General features: G+C 39.7%; 1 long non-coding RNA gene across 1 annotated transcript; it reads left to right on the top strand.

The window, feature by feature from the left end:
* On the top strand, positions 1–605 carry LOC120740627. Its single transcript, XR_005697411.1, has 2 exons — positions 1–342; positions 425–605. It is a non-coding gene; the product is annotated as an uncharacterized LOC120740627 (long non-coding RNA).
* The last annotated feature ends 17,319 nt before the right edge of the window (positions 606–17,924 follow it).

Genomic DNA, 17,924 nt, shown 5'->3' with positions numbered 1-17,924 from the left:
CGTGGTCTGGGTGGTTTTCCACAGCATCAGCTCCTCCCCACTGGGTGGAGTCTTTGTTGCTCCTCACCTGATGGCAATCGTACCAGCAGTATTTATGACCGGCGCACTCAACTGGTCTTCGCCAGATTATCTGCCAACTTTAGTCAGTTCTCGGCCTCACGTCCGTTCCTTGGTGACTAATCGTGTGTATTAACCGAATCTCTGTTTTTCTCGTCAGCCTCTGAAACCCACCTACCAAGCTCTCCTGGATACCAGTTTGCTGCCTGCCTCCCTGCATTGCATGCAGCACCCACCTGGACCTCTCCTGCCTCCCCCCTCCACGCAACCCCCACCTGCAAGCTTGTAAGACAGCTCAGTGTACTATCCGTAGATTCACTCGCAAACCTCTGTGGGATTCCCCTGACTGCTCTGTCCTCTGTTTCAGTGCCCTGGCCCGCCACAGTTTCCCCTGCCCAGTACCTGCACCCAGTTATCCCTGCCATCTAGTTATCACCACAGTATTTTTCTCTCGCCTCAGACATCTAGTTTATGTTCATTGATTCTAGTCTGCACTTTCTGTTAGCCTCTGAGCATTGTAAAATAAAATCTCTTTTCGTTACACCTCACCCCTAGCCTCCGGTTTTGAATCTGCACTTGAGTCCATCCCATGTCCACGGGCCACTGCGCCTGACACATGCAAACTCCAAAACACTTGCAAACCCCAAAACACATGCAAACTCCAAAACACTTGCAAACTCCAAAACACTTGCAAACTCCAAAACACTTGCAAAATCCAAAACACATGCAAACCCCAAAACACATGCAAACCCCAAAACACATGCAAATTCCAAAGCACAACGGAAGTGCTCCAGGACGCTAGGGGCAGTGTTGAGCTCGATTTGCAAAATAAACGGCAAGTTTGTCTGTATGGGACGGTCTAGTCTCCGTCGCGCTTCCCAGGTTGCCTAGCAACCATGATACTAACCGCTGGAAACGTGTCATACAACTTTGTTTGACAGAAATGAAGGAGAACATATTTTGTTCATTTGTTTGTTTGTTTCTACAAGAGCTTTGTGTGATTTGATAAGTATCTGAGGCTGAGACCACAGGACAGTAAAACATGATTTTTGGGCTTCATTTCTGTACTGAACAGTCATTTAAGATTAGTTAGTAAATAACAATTAGCTCATGTTGTTCATGAGACTAAAGTCATATCACTTTGGTAATGTAAATATAATATGGCCAATATTATAGTTATTATATTAATCATTATTAGCTATTACAGCAGTGAACATGAACTCTGTGTCAAATACTGAGCCTCAGTAAAGATTCAAGTTGCAGTTATTTATATGTCTTATCACCTTAAATCTTCACTCAAAGACAAGTATCTTTGACAGTGCATATATAGGTATATCATATATAAGAGACAAATGTTGTTCCTTCAGTATGTTGGCATTACTAAATTTGGCTCATTGCTTACATATATTTATAAAAAGAAAATGTACAAGCTGTGATAACTGTTTCTGATAAAATGAAGAGTAGACTGATATATGAATCATTCCTTTATTGGGTGAGAAAATCAGACCATGTCATAACTGCTTTAAGTCATACAGAACAGATATCAGAGTCTTAAACAGGCTGACTTCTGCTAAATGGGTCAAATTGGGCAGAAAGTATACAAACACATAACATCCTTATAGAATATGATGTAACACTATAGATCAACTTAGCTCAGAATATATAAAGCATATAAACAATTACAGCAATATGATGCAACAAACACAGCAGTACTACTAATCCAAAATACTCAAAGCTTCATAGAACTGAAACAAACATTTATTTTTAGCTCCATTCTGCTGCTGATACATACTTTAGGTTTCTGAATATTAAACTTGTTGCTGCCTTTCATAGTGTGTAACTTGAAGGTCCTGAGTACTTTCTCCCACACTGAAAACACTGGAATGATAAAATTATTTGAACATTGCCTAATAAGACTGATTCAGGACAGACAATTAGTTATTTAAACTTTCCTAGCAGTCCTTCACAAACAGGGAACAGTCTGTCTATTCTCTCCATCTGTCAGCTGCTGCTGGCTCTTCCTCCTCCTCTTCCTCACACACTGCTGAGTTTGTCTTGGTGGATCATCAGGGGTGCAAAGCCTCACAGATGATGTGCAGCAGTGGGTCCCTCAGTCTGTCCTCACTCTGGACACTTGCAGTCGTCACACATGGAAATCAAATGTGTGATAAGCTGCAGGATTCAAACACAAGTGTAACTTATACATACATGTTCATACTTTTATTCCACAATCAGAGAGAAAGAAACAGAGAGAGAGTGCAGGACAGACAGACAGGTGGCAGTCTCAGGTGTATACACTGCTACACAACAGCACCAGAGAAGGAGGATTTAGTGTTTGTGTTATTACAAAACAAGAAGAGTTCCCAGATGGTACAGTGGATACATGTGTGACTCCTGTGATTAAAGCATCTTTCTTTCAGCTTAACGAGTGAACCGTCAGCTCGTTCAAACACACGTTAAAGTCCGTTTGGCTTGACACCACTGAACAGAGGCAGCAATATAACATAGCTCACATTAACTGTACAATATATATATATATATATATATATATATATATATATATATATACTGGAAGTGCTGGGTATACAAGTCTGGCCTAAGTCGTCGGTCAGAAAGACTGCAGCAGTCCAGGAGTTTAGTTCACCATCTTTAATGAAGCTTCACAGAAGAACTGGTTGCAGCGGGGCTTGCCAGGATAAATCCAACTATGATACAGCCAGATACGCACTTCTAATTGTGGCAGATGCAGTATAGGTGACTATAAGCATGGTTGTCTGGAAACAGAAACAGGTAATACTATAATTAGCAGGGTCAAAGATAACTAAGCAACAATCAGAAGACATCATCTACTCAGACACAGCAATATTTTACAATGTCCACAAGGGGTCGCCGTAAGACCAGAAGTTGGCTAAATAGCACATATCTTCCCAGTTGCTAGTACTAAGGCAAGCATGTGGCAAGCTAACAACAGCTAAACCAAACAATAAACAACAGAAAAATCCTTTAACCGCGGGATATAGTCATTGGGGGAGATTCTGGCCACTGGTATTAACTTAGTACTAATTAATTAAATAATGAAATAAACCTACTAACGTGATAGCAGTGTACTGAGGCATAACTTTAGCTTAAACATACACAAACAACTATAACTATTATCCTACCAGTTAACCTGTCAAAGGTAATAATACTTACAGTCTCATTAACGCACACGGAATCACACAAACTGCGATACCACTGCCATGCTCTGCTGCTGCTTTTCGTCTCTCACTCTCCCTCTGCCTGATGCGCACATGATCACTGATGCGCTCATTTGGGTGCGCTTGATTCTTGCCTCTTCACATCCTGAGGCCGAGTCAGCAGGGAATTTGCACATTAACAGTGCAGTGAATCCTGCTTGTGCCGTGATATTCAGGACTGCAAACCGAGCAGCATCGCTGACTTTCAGCTTGTTGTGTTTGTGGATATATGACTGACTTTAATTATCCATGAAATCATCACAATCTCTGTAAGATTAAGGTTGACTATATATATATTTTTTTTAAAGTAAAGGCTTTAAAACCAAGTTAATTCTGAAAGTACAGACATCGCTAATGTCACATAACTTTCCCGACATGTGGCCAACAATAATGGTTTAATGTGCTTCATTAAAAAAATATTTGCGCATAAATAAGTGACATAATATTCAGTACTTACTTCTGAAAGTTTACTCTTCCTCTGCTCCGCTTCCACCGTTTTTTTTCGGCAAAATTATCCACACCACCACCGCACTATGAAGTCTGGGATATGTCGGGCCATGAAGGCTACACCAACCCATCCTTAAAATTCAGGGAAATTAAGGACGCATTTTAGGGCTGCATTTCGAGCAGCCTTTGAATAGGGCTTTGGAGCGTGATGTCACGGGGATGGGCGTGGAAAGGATTTTGGCCCGATCCGCCATTTTGGGGGTCTAAGTAAGGAGCGAAAGCATAGCCATGGTTCGTACTTGCTGTGTGCTCGGCTGCAATGTTCGATCTTACGACCGGCACGGGAATAAGTTTGGATTGTCTTTTTATGCTTTCCCAACCTGGAAGCAACATGAAGGAGCTCATGTATCGGATATTACCAAACGAAGGCGTCTAGCATGGATAGCAGCCGTGAGACGAGCTGATATCAAGTTCTGTTACGTCTCCAGATATCAGCTGGTGTGCTCAAGACATTTTCATTCCGGTAAGTTCTAAATATGTTCACATCACACTTTATAGCTGAATAATATTATCGTTGGTGGTCTCGGAAGTTATAGAAATTGCGATCAAACATCGAATGGAGTGACTTTGCAGACATATGTGCTATGTAAAGATTCGCAGGAGGAGACAGGGAGGACACAAATTGGCGTTAATAATTTGCCCGATTATCAATGTGTTAATTTGCATCTACTTTACAATTATGGGCACATAATATGATAACGATATTTTAGCAGTTTAATGATAAATGTATAACATTAATTATGGTGGGGGTGGAAAATGGCTATTTCACTCGATGCACTCCAGCTGACTTACCTTGGTATGAATGATGACGTACTCAGAGTTTGGCGGCTTGAAAATAGCCAAATCTTGCACCCAGCCATTTGTAAATTGGATATGCGCCTCCAGTGACTTGTAATTACGAAACTGGTTCGCAGTGTAAGCGCTTACTCCACAAACAAGATAGGTGAAGATATCGGGGTAGGACATTGGCGGTAAGTCGTCTGGGTCTTTACTCCACTGCCGTATTTCATATGGGTCCAGATTTGCGATGCACTCTATTTTTTTCAAATACCGCTGCTTCGCTTCTGGACGCAATCGGTCTCTATACCGTCCGTTTTCTTTTGAGCTGCTTTTAAGCATGTTTCTTGTCGTCGTTGCCGTTCCAACAGTGAGTTTGTTTGGATCGTAGACCCCGAAAATGGCGCCGCGCTCCCACAATGCATTGCGGCGTGACGTCAACTCCAAAGCCCTATTGGGACAGCCTTTGTCATGTCGCTGTGACGTAATCGGCCTTAAAATGCGGCCTTTAAGGCTGCAGACCCCAAATCCGGTCATTGGTACTTCCTGGCTTGTGTAGTTACTAGGTAACAAAAGCTCAACACTGCCCCTAGCGTCCTGGAGCACTTCCGTTTTGTTTTGGAATTTGCATGCGTTTTGGGGTTTGCAAGTGTTTTGGAGTTTGCAAGTGTTTTGGAGTTTGTACGTGCTTTGTCTCTAGGGGCCACCGTACAAACCGGAACCACCAACCTTCAAAGTAGTAGGTAACCTGCTCTTCTACCTGATAGTGATGGGTCGGTCGCGAACGAAATGGCTCTTAGAGCCAGATCTTTGAAGTGAACGATGTGAGCCGGCTCCTTACTGGGAGCCGTGGGTTTTGGGTTTTTTTTCTTTCTCTTGCCCTCTCTTTCACTCTTTTTCGCTGCAAGTCACCCTTGTGTTTGCGCTGAGCAGAGACGCCAAACAGAGTCTTGCGTTTGCGCCCCTCCCCCTTCTGCTCAGCGCTGAGCTGAGGGGGTGGGGACGGTAATTACACTCAGCAGTAGCAAACAACAAGAGCAGGAGGGAGAGGGAAAGAAAGACAGCCGGGAGCAACAACAAGAAACAACACCATCACATTGGAAAGGTACAGTAAAGAAAATGAGTGACACCAAGAAAAGAAGCAAAGTCTGGAGCCATTTTAATCTTATTGACAAAACAAAGGCAGAGTGTAGAGTCTACAAGAAAAGGATAGCATATAGAGCCGGCTCCACAAACAACATGCACAGGCACCTAAGAACTGTCCACCCATCAGTGCAATGGGAAGATAAAACGCAGTCAGTTGAGTGTGATATTAATATTTCTAAATGCCAACCTTTCCCTTAATTAAAGATCCGGGTGTTCTTTTTTTCACCCTTTTTTCCATATTTTAGTTTATATTTTACTGTGTTGTGGTTTGCAGTGTTTTGTGTTGTTTCACTTTAAATTTGTTTAAAGGAAAAAGCTGAAAATTTAAGTAGTTAAAAGTTGAAATGTATGAAATGTAAATAGTTGGTTTTTGTATTTTATAATTTATTTATTACATTTTATGTGGAGTGAATAAATAAAAGTATATTTACAGTGGCCCATAGAGACAAAGCACGCACAAACTCCAAAGCATGTACAAACTCCAAAACACGTACAAACTCCAAAACACAACAGAAGGGCTCCAGGATGCTAAGGGCCGTGTTGAGCTTTTGTTACCTAGTGGCTACACAAGCCAGCAAGTACCAACAATCAGATTGGGGGTGTGGTAGTAACAGGTAAATGAAGTTTTTTTTTTTTTTTTTAATTATTTGAAGAAAAAAAAAAAAAAAAATATATATATATATATATATATATATATATATTAGGGGTGCAACGATACACAAAATTCACGGTTTGGTTCGATACTTTGGTGTCACGGTTCGATATTTTTTCGATACAAAAAAATGTTCATGCCTTTTTAATTTGTTATTTATTAAAATTATAAATATCAGGGCTCGCAAAATTTCAAAATCCCTGGTAGCCCTTCGGGTAGGGACTCTTCAGTTTTTTGTAGCCCAAAATAAGTTTTAAGTAGCCCGAATAAAAAAGAGAGCAATTTTTTGATTGATGTTTTGTTTCCCGTTTTGTTTCCTTTACAATATTATACATTAAGGTATAATATTGTAACGGAAACAAAACATTAATCAAAAAATTGTTGAAAAACAAATTACAACATTGTATAAAAATTACAATCATCAACTCAAATACTTGGTTCTGATTGAACAGAAATTTCTATGAACTTGTAAGAACTGTGTAGGACATGAATCAGTCTGTGTCAGATCCTGAATTTGAAATTTCCGCTGAAGTCACGGGTAAGAGGCAAGTGGAACCAAGATCTAGGCCATTTGCTTTTTGAAGTTTGCAAAGACTGCTAAATTTTGCCAGTGGTAGTTCATTCTTTGCAACATAGTACGCTGTTTTAAACTGATTTTCAGGTTTATTTTTAGTATGTTATTTGCAATTGGTGTTTTTTTCTGGGAAAGATATTGCAGACTGAGCAATAATGCATTTCTTGCATTTCTCATGGGTTCTAATGGGGGCCTTTCTTAAAATGACTGGTCCCAGTAACAAAGGCGCTTGTCGACTCAGAAATCGAGGGAAAACCAACAACACACCCGGCAGAACATTATGTTATTTACACGGGTGCACATAAGTGGTCCGCATGTGCGCATTCAAAATAAAAGATGCGCACCAGATAAGAAGTTGCAACGCGCGTTTGCGTCCATATAAAAGGCAGTGTTTTTGTCCGCTAGAGTGGGATTTTCATGGCACATTCTGCACCACATCTCTGTGCGTTCATCATTTGTTTGAAGCCAGCTCACCTCCTGCAACCACTTTTCCGAGAATACGTGCTTCTTTTGTGGTTCGGACTCCTTCTGACATTTCTTTGGAGGTGGAGGAAAACCAAAGCAATTGCTTAAAGGAGCTCCTTCAACATCTTTAAGAGTTCTAAACAAATGTCTGTCCTCCTCCAGAAAATCTTATGTACGCAAACACGTGTTGCAACTTCTTATCTTGTGCGCGTTTTTTATTTTGACAGCGAATGCGCACCTGCGGACCACTTATGTGCAGCCCTGGTTATTTAGCTCGTCATATTGCAACCACAGAAATTCTTTTGTCCATGAAACCATAAAGCTGCACTTTCTTTTTGCCTTATAGTCTGATTTGTCATAACTTTTCCGTTTTGTGGTAAGCTTTTCTTTGGCTGTCACTTCTTCACCCTGACCTGTCTTATTTGGCTCAGCAGAACTCAAATATATATCCTGCTGCTTTTACACACGCACTCACATAACGCTCAGCGATTCCCTGCGCGATCAACCTCTCACATGTTTAAGCTTGCTGTGGGAGATTTCACTTGTCATGTTTGCATAGTAAGCTAACGATTGATAAGACAAAGGGAAGATATGCTTCACCATGTTTTCTAGTCTTTGGCTTAGAATGAAGTTGGTTTGGAAAAATATTCAGTGATGCTTCATCTCCTGCTTTGCGTTTCTGTAGGCGCCCCGTGCTAGCAGTGTCCAAGCGTTTTGTTTTTTTTCCCCCCTTTTCATACCGCGCCTGCCATGGCTCTGCGCCCCCCCTAGGGGGCGGGCCCCACACTTTGGGAAGCTCTGCTCTAGCAGATCATTACATGAAGGAACCTTTTAAATACACACAGGTGCTCACACATACAAACTAAACCCTTTTTGCTTCTATCTCAAAGCACACTGTGCGCTGTCGATCTTACGTGCTGCACAATAATGTTTAATATTTAGTATTTACTGTTATCATCGTGTAGATCATCGTGATGTTATTATGTTGCTCTTTTTTTTTCTTCTGCTTGTTTTCTCTTTTTTTCTTTCTCAACAGGTGATCCAGGTGATTGATATATGTATTTTTTTGTTTTTTGCTTATTTTGTTGGTTTTTGTTTTTTGCCCTTTATCCCCGTCCCTCTTCCCTGCTGTTTTTCTTTCCCTCTTTCTTTCTCCCCTTTCTTTTCCCCAGTCAAATCTGTCCCGTATTTAGCAAGTAAAAATTAGATAAAACAATAAAAGGTGAATCAAATAGACCATTATGGCAAGGCTGGGATGGTCCATTTGGTAAAGTAAATCCGTTGGGCATCTTTCTTCGCCTTTAGACAATAATTCTGATGGCAAAAGAGCCAAACGGGACAGGCAAAAAAAAAAAAAAAAAAAAGAATTGCTCTCATGGCAACTAAAGAAATTATTAAATAATTGCTTTTTCTTATTATTTAAGAGATTGGTTCACATCTTTCAAAAGGTTAAGTGTCATAAAAGCTCATTTAGAAAACAAAGAACTATATCATTATTTCAAAACATTAATCTTTATTTGAACCTTTATTTGTTTGCTCCCTAAGGAGGCACTGACTGTTGATGGCTGACTGGATGACTGGGCTGTTGAGATGCTTGACATGAATAAATTTGCATAAGAATTTACAGTGCAATAAAATTTGCAATTTAATGTAGCAGCATAATGACCAGTGGCAGAAATAATACCTGTATGTATGTCTTACAGTAGATCTGTGCATACCTTCCAGCAGCAGTGGGAGACTGTGTTACTTCATTATATCAAACTCATAGCTTGTGCACATACTGGTTCTTTTACCCAAGGAGTTGTGGCTCTGTGTATGGTCACAGATATCACAAAATATTGACGCTTTTTTATGGCTTCCTGCAAAGATATTTAGGATGAAGATTTTGGTGAAGAAACAGTTTCATGCCAAAAAATACCCTTGAAATCTCTAAATGAGCTCCAAACTATTTACAGTAAAACAGAGTATCTAATGGTTTCACATCAGGTTTCCAATCTTAAAAATATGATAAAAAATAAACAGGACAGGAGCAGACTGCAGCGGACTGTACGGGCAGCAGAAAGGATCATCAGCGCCCCCCTGCCCTCCATCCAGGATCTGTACCTCTCAAGAACCAGGAAACGGACAGGGAAAATCATCGCAGACCCCTCACACCCTGCACACAGACTTTTTGATCTGTTGCCCTCTGGCAGACGGTACAGAAGCCTGCAGACCAGGACCACCCGACACAGGCACAGTTTCTTTCCCCTCGCCATCTCCCTTCTTAACAGTTGACCTGTCACACTGCTCCCACTGCCAGACTGCAACTGCACCTTATGTACATTTTGTAGTATTCATTCCACCTCATTCATTTCTGTATTTTATGTATATAAGTTTAGATTCGTTATTTATAGTTGGTTTACACAGCTTTGTGTATGTATGTGTAATGTGTATATATAGACACTTGTGTGTGTGTGTGTGTGTGTGTGTGTGTGTGTGTGTGAGATTTACATTGCTGTGCTTGAGAGCCACCATCTACCGGAACCAAATTCCCTGTATGTGTCTGCACATATACTTGGCCAATAAACACGATTCTGATTCTGATTCTGATAATGCTCAAGAATTAGAGAGCTTTCTTAGTCAGAGTAATAATGGATTATGAATTATAGACTAAAAGTAGACTCATGATTTCCTAATTCATGTCTTGATGGTACAGTGATATAAAAGATGGATATGTAGCTATAGTGACTTCATCAATAAGTTTTTTGACTCTCCATTGTCGAGCTTCGGTGGAATTTGGCTTCTTTGCTGTAGGTTCTTTAGAGCCACAAATTGCATCAGCAGCACAAAACACTTTGGAGAGATTCAGTTTAGTGACTCCAATTAGATCTCTCCAGGGTCACCTCTTGACCAGGCATGATGAGCAATGGAACTCTAACAGAGAAAACTGAGGATACAGCAAGCTTGTTTGCTAACAACTGAGAAGTTACTAGAAATGGGGAAAAACCAGGGCAAACTCACCAACTGATTGTATTAATTACAATAAAAAACTAAAATAAAGCCATAAACCTATCAGGAATGGTCAAGCTAGCTGAAGGTTGTTTATACATCTACAAAGCTTAGCTAAAAATGACTAAATTAGGACAACTTATTTATTTTGAGTACTCTGTACAAGCTCATTTGTTCCCAGAACTCAAAAAAATTGGATCAAGTTTACGTAAGATGACCAAGTTAGGGCAACTTACTCATTTTGAGTACACTGTACAGCCTTGTTAGTTCCCAGAACTCAAAAAAATTAAGGAAACTCGTTGCCTCAAAAAAACTAAGTAAAGCTTACTTAAGATGACTGTTAGGACAACTTATACGTTGCAAGTCTGCAGTATTAAGAATAACTTGATATTTCTGACTGTACAATACTAATTGTTTACCTACTGACAAACATTTCAAGTTCAACTAAATGAAAAAAACAATTTGTGGTAACCTGAATATGATTAAAAATAATTAACAACACTTTTTGTAATGATGTTAAAATCAGCCCAACTTTTATTTTCAAACACAACAAAGTATAACAGCCAACATACTGGACACTGTTCTGCTGAACAACAAACAATTATACTGCCATCACTGTTACAATCTTACAATGAAACAAAGTCTCAGATGTAATTATTCTGAAAATAAGTTTAGGCCTACCTCAAGTTTGTTTTGTACTTACATTACTTATATAATCAAAATAAAATATTTGTTGTTCTGTCACAAGTGCAGTCTCTAATTTAAACAACACATTTGTTTTGCATTCTAACACATGAGCTGGAATGTTGTATTATTTTAAGGATGGCTTGTTTCCAGTCCAGGCATTACTGCCTGAATGACTATCATCGATCAATCAATCAATCAATCTTTATTTATAAAGCACTTTTCATACAAAAATGTAGCACAAAGTGCTTTACATGGTTAAAAGCAGCCCACCCCACCCTCCAACTCACTCCCCACACTCTCATTAACATAAACAATCATGGATACATACCCCCCCCCCCCACACACACACACACACACACACTTAAAAAGTAAAATTGAGCTGGGCACACATGAGCCAGGTGAGGAAACACTATCACAGGGAGCCATCTGCACTGGGAGCCAGTCACAGACCGCAGACACCGGGCCGGGCACACAGCAGGAGAGAGGCAAAGAAGCCCCCCAGCCAGGCTTGCCATCATGAATCGAGGTGATCCAAATGTAGGTGCAGAAGAAAGTCTTTAACTTCCCTTAGGTACAGAGGCAGTGGATGTGGGTTGGAGATGCAATGAGCTTGAACCTGCAGGCGACCATCTTCACTGACCACACCATCTGTGACGGAGGACTCATCTCTCCTGGTGTCCTGCAAGCAAACAATCATATTTTTTGGAACATGAACTTAATTGCTTTCTTAAAACATTTTTTTTCTGCATTTGGTATAAAACAGACTCCAATTTAGACAATCTCAGGCTCCCTCCCCACCAGAGAGATGACATTCAATGTCCCAATTGTCAATGGATAGCCGTGACCACCACCCAACACACAATAATGTCATGAAAGCATAATTTTAAAAAGGGCTATGCAAACATGGCCAATAACTTTCATTCTAATGATGTGCAAAATGATTTGGGCACAAAACAAATTTTGCTGTTAGAAAACTTGCAGACTTCACTATATACAGTGTAGACCCTCTAAACTAAGTTTGGGGGATGTGATCTTTCAAGAAATGCAGTTGTTGTTTGTTTACTTGTGTGAATGTGTGTGTGAATGGGTGGATGACAGGTTGTGTAAAGCACTTTGGGGTCCTTAGGGACTAGAAAAGCGCTATACAAATACAGGCCATTTACAGGCCATTTTACTTACACAGCATGTCTTGTAGAATTAACTGGAGTCACCAGCAACAGCATAGTGCAGTCATATCTCAAGTCTAATAACAGAAGACAGGAAAAGATCAGTAAAGAAACAACTTACCCAAACCAAAGCAAAAATAAAACAATAAGTAAAACAGGCTGATCTAAAGTATGATTAAAGTTCAGCCTGATTAATTTAAATGTCACTGACAGTTGCTAATATATTGGAAAACCAAAATACTTACTGATGTCTTTCTGTCCAACAGCAGGAGTGCTGTTCCCGAGCCTCAAAGACAGTAAGAAGCAAGCAGAGGGAGAAAAAGCAGAACATTTTTCAGAAACTGATTTTATCCTTAATGGCTGTGCAATCATTGTAACATAGAGTTTGCTTATTTGTTAAATAAAGGCTAGATTTGACATTAATAGATGTCACAGATGTTCAAAAGCTGCCACAAAGCATGAAAAAAATGGATGTCTCTGAAAACTTCGGCACATTTTTGCAAATATGTGATGTCTTGATAAATCGAACAGATATTTGAACTTTACACAGCTACATTCTCGCCTGAAAATATCTTAAAACCTTATTTTGTGACCCAGAAAAAGTAATAAGTTTTTTAGCCGCGCTCCTCTGCCATTGCCGCGCTTACAAGTACGCACAGGCTCTGACAACCCTGGCCGACAAATGTGATCCTCCTTTTCCCCAGACTACCCTTTCTGGGTCACAAAATAACCTTTTAAGATATTTTCAGCCGAGAATGTAGCTATGTAATGGTCAAATATCTACTTAATTTATCAAAATCACATATTTGCAAAAGTGCTTCCACGTTTTTGGAGAGGTCTGTTATCCACCAGCGCGATAGCTGACAGGGAGGTCAAAGCTTGATAAGAGTCCGCGAGCACAGCTAACTCCCGGCGTATTGTTTTCAACCCCCCCTGCGGTCTTTTGCTACTCAGGTTAAACATGATATATATATAATTAGTTAGTTAGTAAGTTAGTTAGTTATGGCTATGGATTGAAAATACCCCCCACACCCCACCCCACCCCTAATCACCTCCCGAAGAATTTTGTCTGGGCTCTTATCTCACTTTTTTATTTCAAACAATCAACAGAAAATTTCACAGAGATATTTTTATATAAAGTTTTTAAGGCTGTGGTGTTAATTTTTAAGTAACATGAGCCCAGCGGCAGCAGCAACGCTAGGCTAACACTAACTAGCTAGCAAGATTAAAAACCTGGTGCTAAACTAAGAGAAGCTACAAAATCAGTTTGAATAAGAGTAAACATTTACTCACCATGTCAGTGTATCAGGTAAAGATCCACAGCAATGACAACAATAATATCTTGAGCTGACGCTTTTCCAGGTTTGCTCAACATATTCCATAACAAATGCTGGCACCATGGAACATGCGGACTGATCCGAGAGGGAGGAGGACGGTAGTGACGGGGCATTTTCAAAACACATCTTTCATCCTTCCGCACTGAGAAGCAAAACTTCCATCTTACTTAGTTTTTCTTAGGCACTTAGGCACTTAGGCAAAGAAAAACTCTCTTTAAACAGGAAGAAGTCTCTGGCAGAATCAGGGGGACCCTTGTGCTGTGACCTGTACCATCAGTGCCTAATGGGAAGAACTCCAGCAGCCTATTGGATCACAACTGGATCAGAATCCTGCCCTAACTATAAGCTTTAACAGTTAGTGTCTGTCTCAGCTCAGACTGTGAGCTAGTTTAAGACCAGTGGGCTCTGGTAGGTGAAGGCTCTGCCTAAAAATTAGGAACCAAGAATAACCCTGCACTCTGATGTATACTGTGGTACTCTGAGATCTTTATGATTATCTGAGATTTTGTATGTGAAAAAATCTTTGATTGTTAATGCCGCATGATGTCTGTACAGAATAATAACAGCGCTGGAGTGACGAAAAAATGATTGATCGCTGTGATGTCTGTGCGACACATAAACATGCATCTCACTCCTTACTGTATGCATCAGAGTCACTTCTGAGGACAAAATAAAAAACTGAATTATGAAATTGGTGAATAACCTGTTCAACTCATGATTAACAAGTTGCTGGTGTATACAGCAGGAAATCACACTATAAATCACCTAGGGGCATGGCGGGTTCTAGGATCATAAAACTGAGACATGTGCACACGTGTGTGTGAGCTTTAGAAACTGCACTACGGTGAAAAAATTGCCTCTCTCGATCACTTATGAAATAGATTTTCCTCCTGTGCTTTTTTAGATATTCTTCCATATACTGCCGTTTTAAAATGTTTGTTTACCTACTGGTATAAAAAACAAGAAGATTTAGTCCCTATAGCTAATTTCCTGCTGCATAACTGTAATGGGGGTGAATTTACTATAATTTGTGAGTTTTTAATCTTGACATTAATCAGCACAATGATAACAATGATAGGCAGGTTTCATCAACAAAATTACTAAAAGCAATTTTAGTGTTGGGATTAGATCTCTGATTTGCCAGTCCAGTCCTATCAGCCAACATCTTGAGGGAAATCTTCCATACATATTTATAGACTGGGAGTTTTACCCAGACAAGAAATGATTAAAAGATTATAAATTGAGGTAAATTATAAATGAGATGATGATTGATAGTTGGGGAGCATGCAAAGTTTTCACAACACTGACAGTGTACTTAATAATTATTAGCCATAGCGTTAACCTCTACATAACTTAAACGTTTCGTCTGGTTTAATGCTATCTTGTTAAAAAAAAAATCACACTGCACATTAGTGTATGTGAGGAAAAAGCCTCACAAGCCTCACAAGGAAAACTCTGTTGGTGTCAAACTGCTACAAACACAGATATAAGGGAACACTCCACTGACAAACTCCAGACTTCATAATTAACATTTCCAACACCCACATGAATGCATCAAGATACAGTTAATTGGTAAAGATTCATCGGCATCACTCCGTAGCTTTCTGAGTTTCATCTTAATGTTATCCCTCCTACTCACATTTATCAGCTTGAGACCTCGTTTATGAGCTAGTGTCAATGAGCATGCTGTGTCAAATAAGTAAAGACATGACACTTTCTATTGTTTGAACTTACAGTATGTGCTGCACTGAAAACTATTTCATGAATGTAGGCGGGAAATACAGATTCATAGGGCTACAGCTGCACAACAGCACCAATTTTTCTGCAGTGCTTAACTGTGAGCTGTTTAGTCGCATGAACCACATTCCTTATCTTAACCTCATATCACCACCTAGTCAGCCAGAAAATCAGTGCCAAGTTAAGATTACACATTACCAAAATTACACATTTTTGCCTACACTAAATGGTAATAAAGTGCTACAAACACATAATTTCATGCTTCAATCATACAATATTTACAAAAAAAAAAACTGGTAGTCCTGGGTCTGTGAAAGGGCTTGCAGTTCTTTGTTTAATTTGCAGTACTAAAATAATAATAACATAGTGGTTAGATTTTGGAACCCAGACTGATTTTGGATACAAAATCTAACTCTAAAGGGTTTGTGTTTTATGATTGTGGTTGGAATTAGCACTTTTGAGTGTTTACAGTGACCCACAGACCACAGTGCAGCTGTATTCATGCAGCCTTTTTAAGATAATATCATCTACCCTATATAGGTGAGACATTAATAAATGCCAATGTAAATAAGCTTGTTATCACAGTGACCTATTTTGGTGTGATGGGGGGTTTAGAGATGCACGTGAACTCACAGACTGTAGCCACAGATCATAGTTACTGTTGCAGTTGTATTACAGACTAAATAGCAGCTTTCAGATTCATCTTTGGCAGTTATTTTACCCTACAACAGATCCGGAGTGTGTGTGTGTGTGTGTGTGTGTGTGTGTGTGTGTGTGTGTGTGTGTGTGTGTGTGTGGCCTATGGGTACAATTTTTTTTGCTTTCAGAACTGCCTTAATCGATTACATTCAGTCTATTAAGGCACACTCCAGGATGCTGGAAACTCTCCTCAGAGATTTTGCTCCATATGGATATAATAGCATCACACAGTTGCTGCAGATTTGTGAGGTGTTCATCCAGATTTACCGTTCGACCACATCCAAAAGATACTCTACTGGCCCCATACAGTGTTTTTTTTTTTTTCAATTTTCAATTGTCCAATTTCTGTGAGTCTGTACTAGTACTAGTAATTGCTAAACAGTTTAATTCATATGTACACCCTGGAACTGATTATCCTGTTATTTAATCTGCCTATGACTCAGTACTTAGTGAATCAATATACAGTGATGAATCAACATCAATGAATCAATCATCAGGGAGTTAGAAGAAGTTAAACTTGCAGAACCCGAACACCTCTAGAATTTCTGTTCCATCTGTGTGATAATCAAAGTAATTCAGACTGAACCACACGGACGGTCCAAATTCAAAGCTTCATGTCTGAATGAAAGAGAATAGCTTGATGAGATTTCTGAAAATGCCTCCAGAATGATATCAAAGCATTTTATTAATAATTTCCACTGCTGTCGTCATAATAAGAATTCTACATCCGTGAGAGGAAAGAGCAACATCATGGTATGGCAGGGAATTAATTTTTACATTTTCACTTTTACAGTTAACAGAATTGGCAGATTCACATTGGATTAAGGGTATAACTTAATAATGGTATAACTTCAGCCAATACTACTCCCGTCTGAATAATGTAAAAAAAAAAGTGAATAAATAACAAGGAGAAAAAAAAATCCATACTAGATTTTATAGCAAAGAAACATAAAGGCATTAATGTGTCCCAAACAGTGCTGTAAATCTTGGGTGTTTAGACGATGTACTTGCTTAACATAAATGAGGCCCTCAGCAATTGCAGTTTTTCTCAATCACTTTTTCACAATTCTCATAGCAGAACAGCTATTCTCACTATTCTTAATGCAGTTTTCAAATCAGAAAGCTGTTTAGAACCTACATTAAATTCTGGAGGAATTTGTTTCTTTTCTTTTTTCTTTTGCTACTGCATGATGGGGTGGTGGTGTGCTTAGCACTGTAGCCTCATAGCAAGAAAGTCCTGTTTTGGGCCTTTTTTTAGTGAGGTTGAATGTTCTACCTGCTGGCTTCCTCTTGCAGTTAAGATATGCATATCAATTTAGCGGGCTATTCTAAATTGATGCTGGATATGTGGCACAGTGATTGAAATATATAGCATTAAGTAAAGTAAAGTAAAGAACTGTATGAATGTGTGGCGAAAATGTGAGTTGTACTCTAAAGTTTCTTTCAATGGTAGGACTTTGAAAAGTGGTATATAAATGTGAGTATGTTACACTGGATACATTTGTCCAGATATATTTATATATTTATACAACACCAGTGGGTTATGGACCCCATCACAACACACACACACACACACACACACACACACACACACACACACACACACACAGCCTGTGTTTGCAGGGAAGTGATGATTTATTTACAGTGCTGTCACACTGCAAAACTCGTGCTCTTTGCTCCAGACAGCTTCCCAGCTGTCAAGTCTCCAACTCAGCTCTTTCCTTTCTCCAGGTCCTGGGGTTAGTGAAATAGGAAGCATGATAGCATAGCATCATTAGGGTCCCAGCTGCCCTGCCAGCCTCCCTGGCACTGCCCCCTGAACCCACTGCAGGAGAGGAAATAGGCTGCCAAAAGCTGCACCCCAGCCTATGGGCCACCTTGAACTTAAAAGGCTGG

This window comes from Simochromis diagramma, unplaced genomic scaffold (assembly GCF_900408965.1).
Source record: "Simochromis diagramma unplaced genomic scaffold, fSimDia1.1 OVJJ01000433.1, whole genome shotgun sequence".
Classification (NCBI taxonomy): Eukaryota; Metazoa; Chordata; class Actinopteri; order Cichliformes; family Cichlidae; genus Simochromis; species Simochromis diagramma.
Note: the sequence above shows the minus strand (reverse complement) of the source record. Positions and strands in the feature narration are given on the sequence as shown.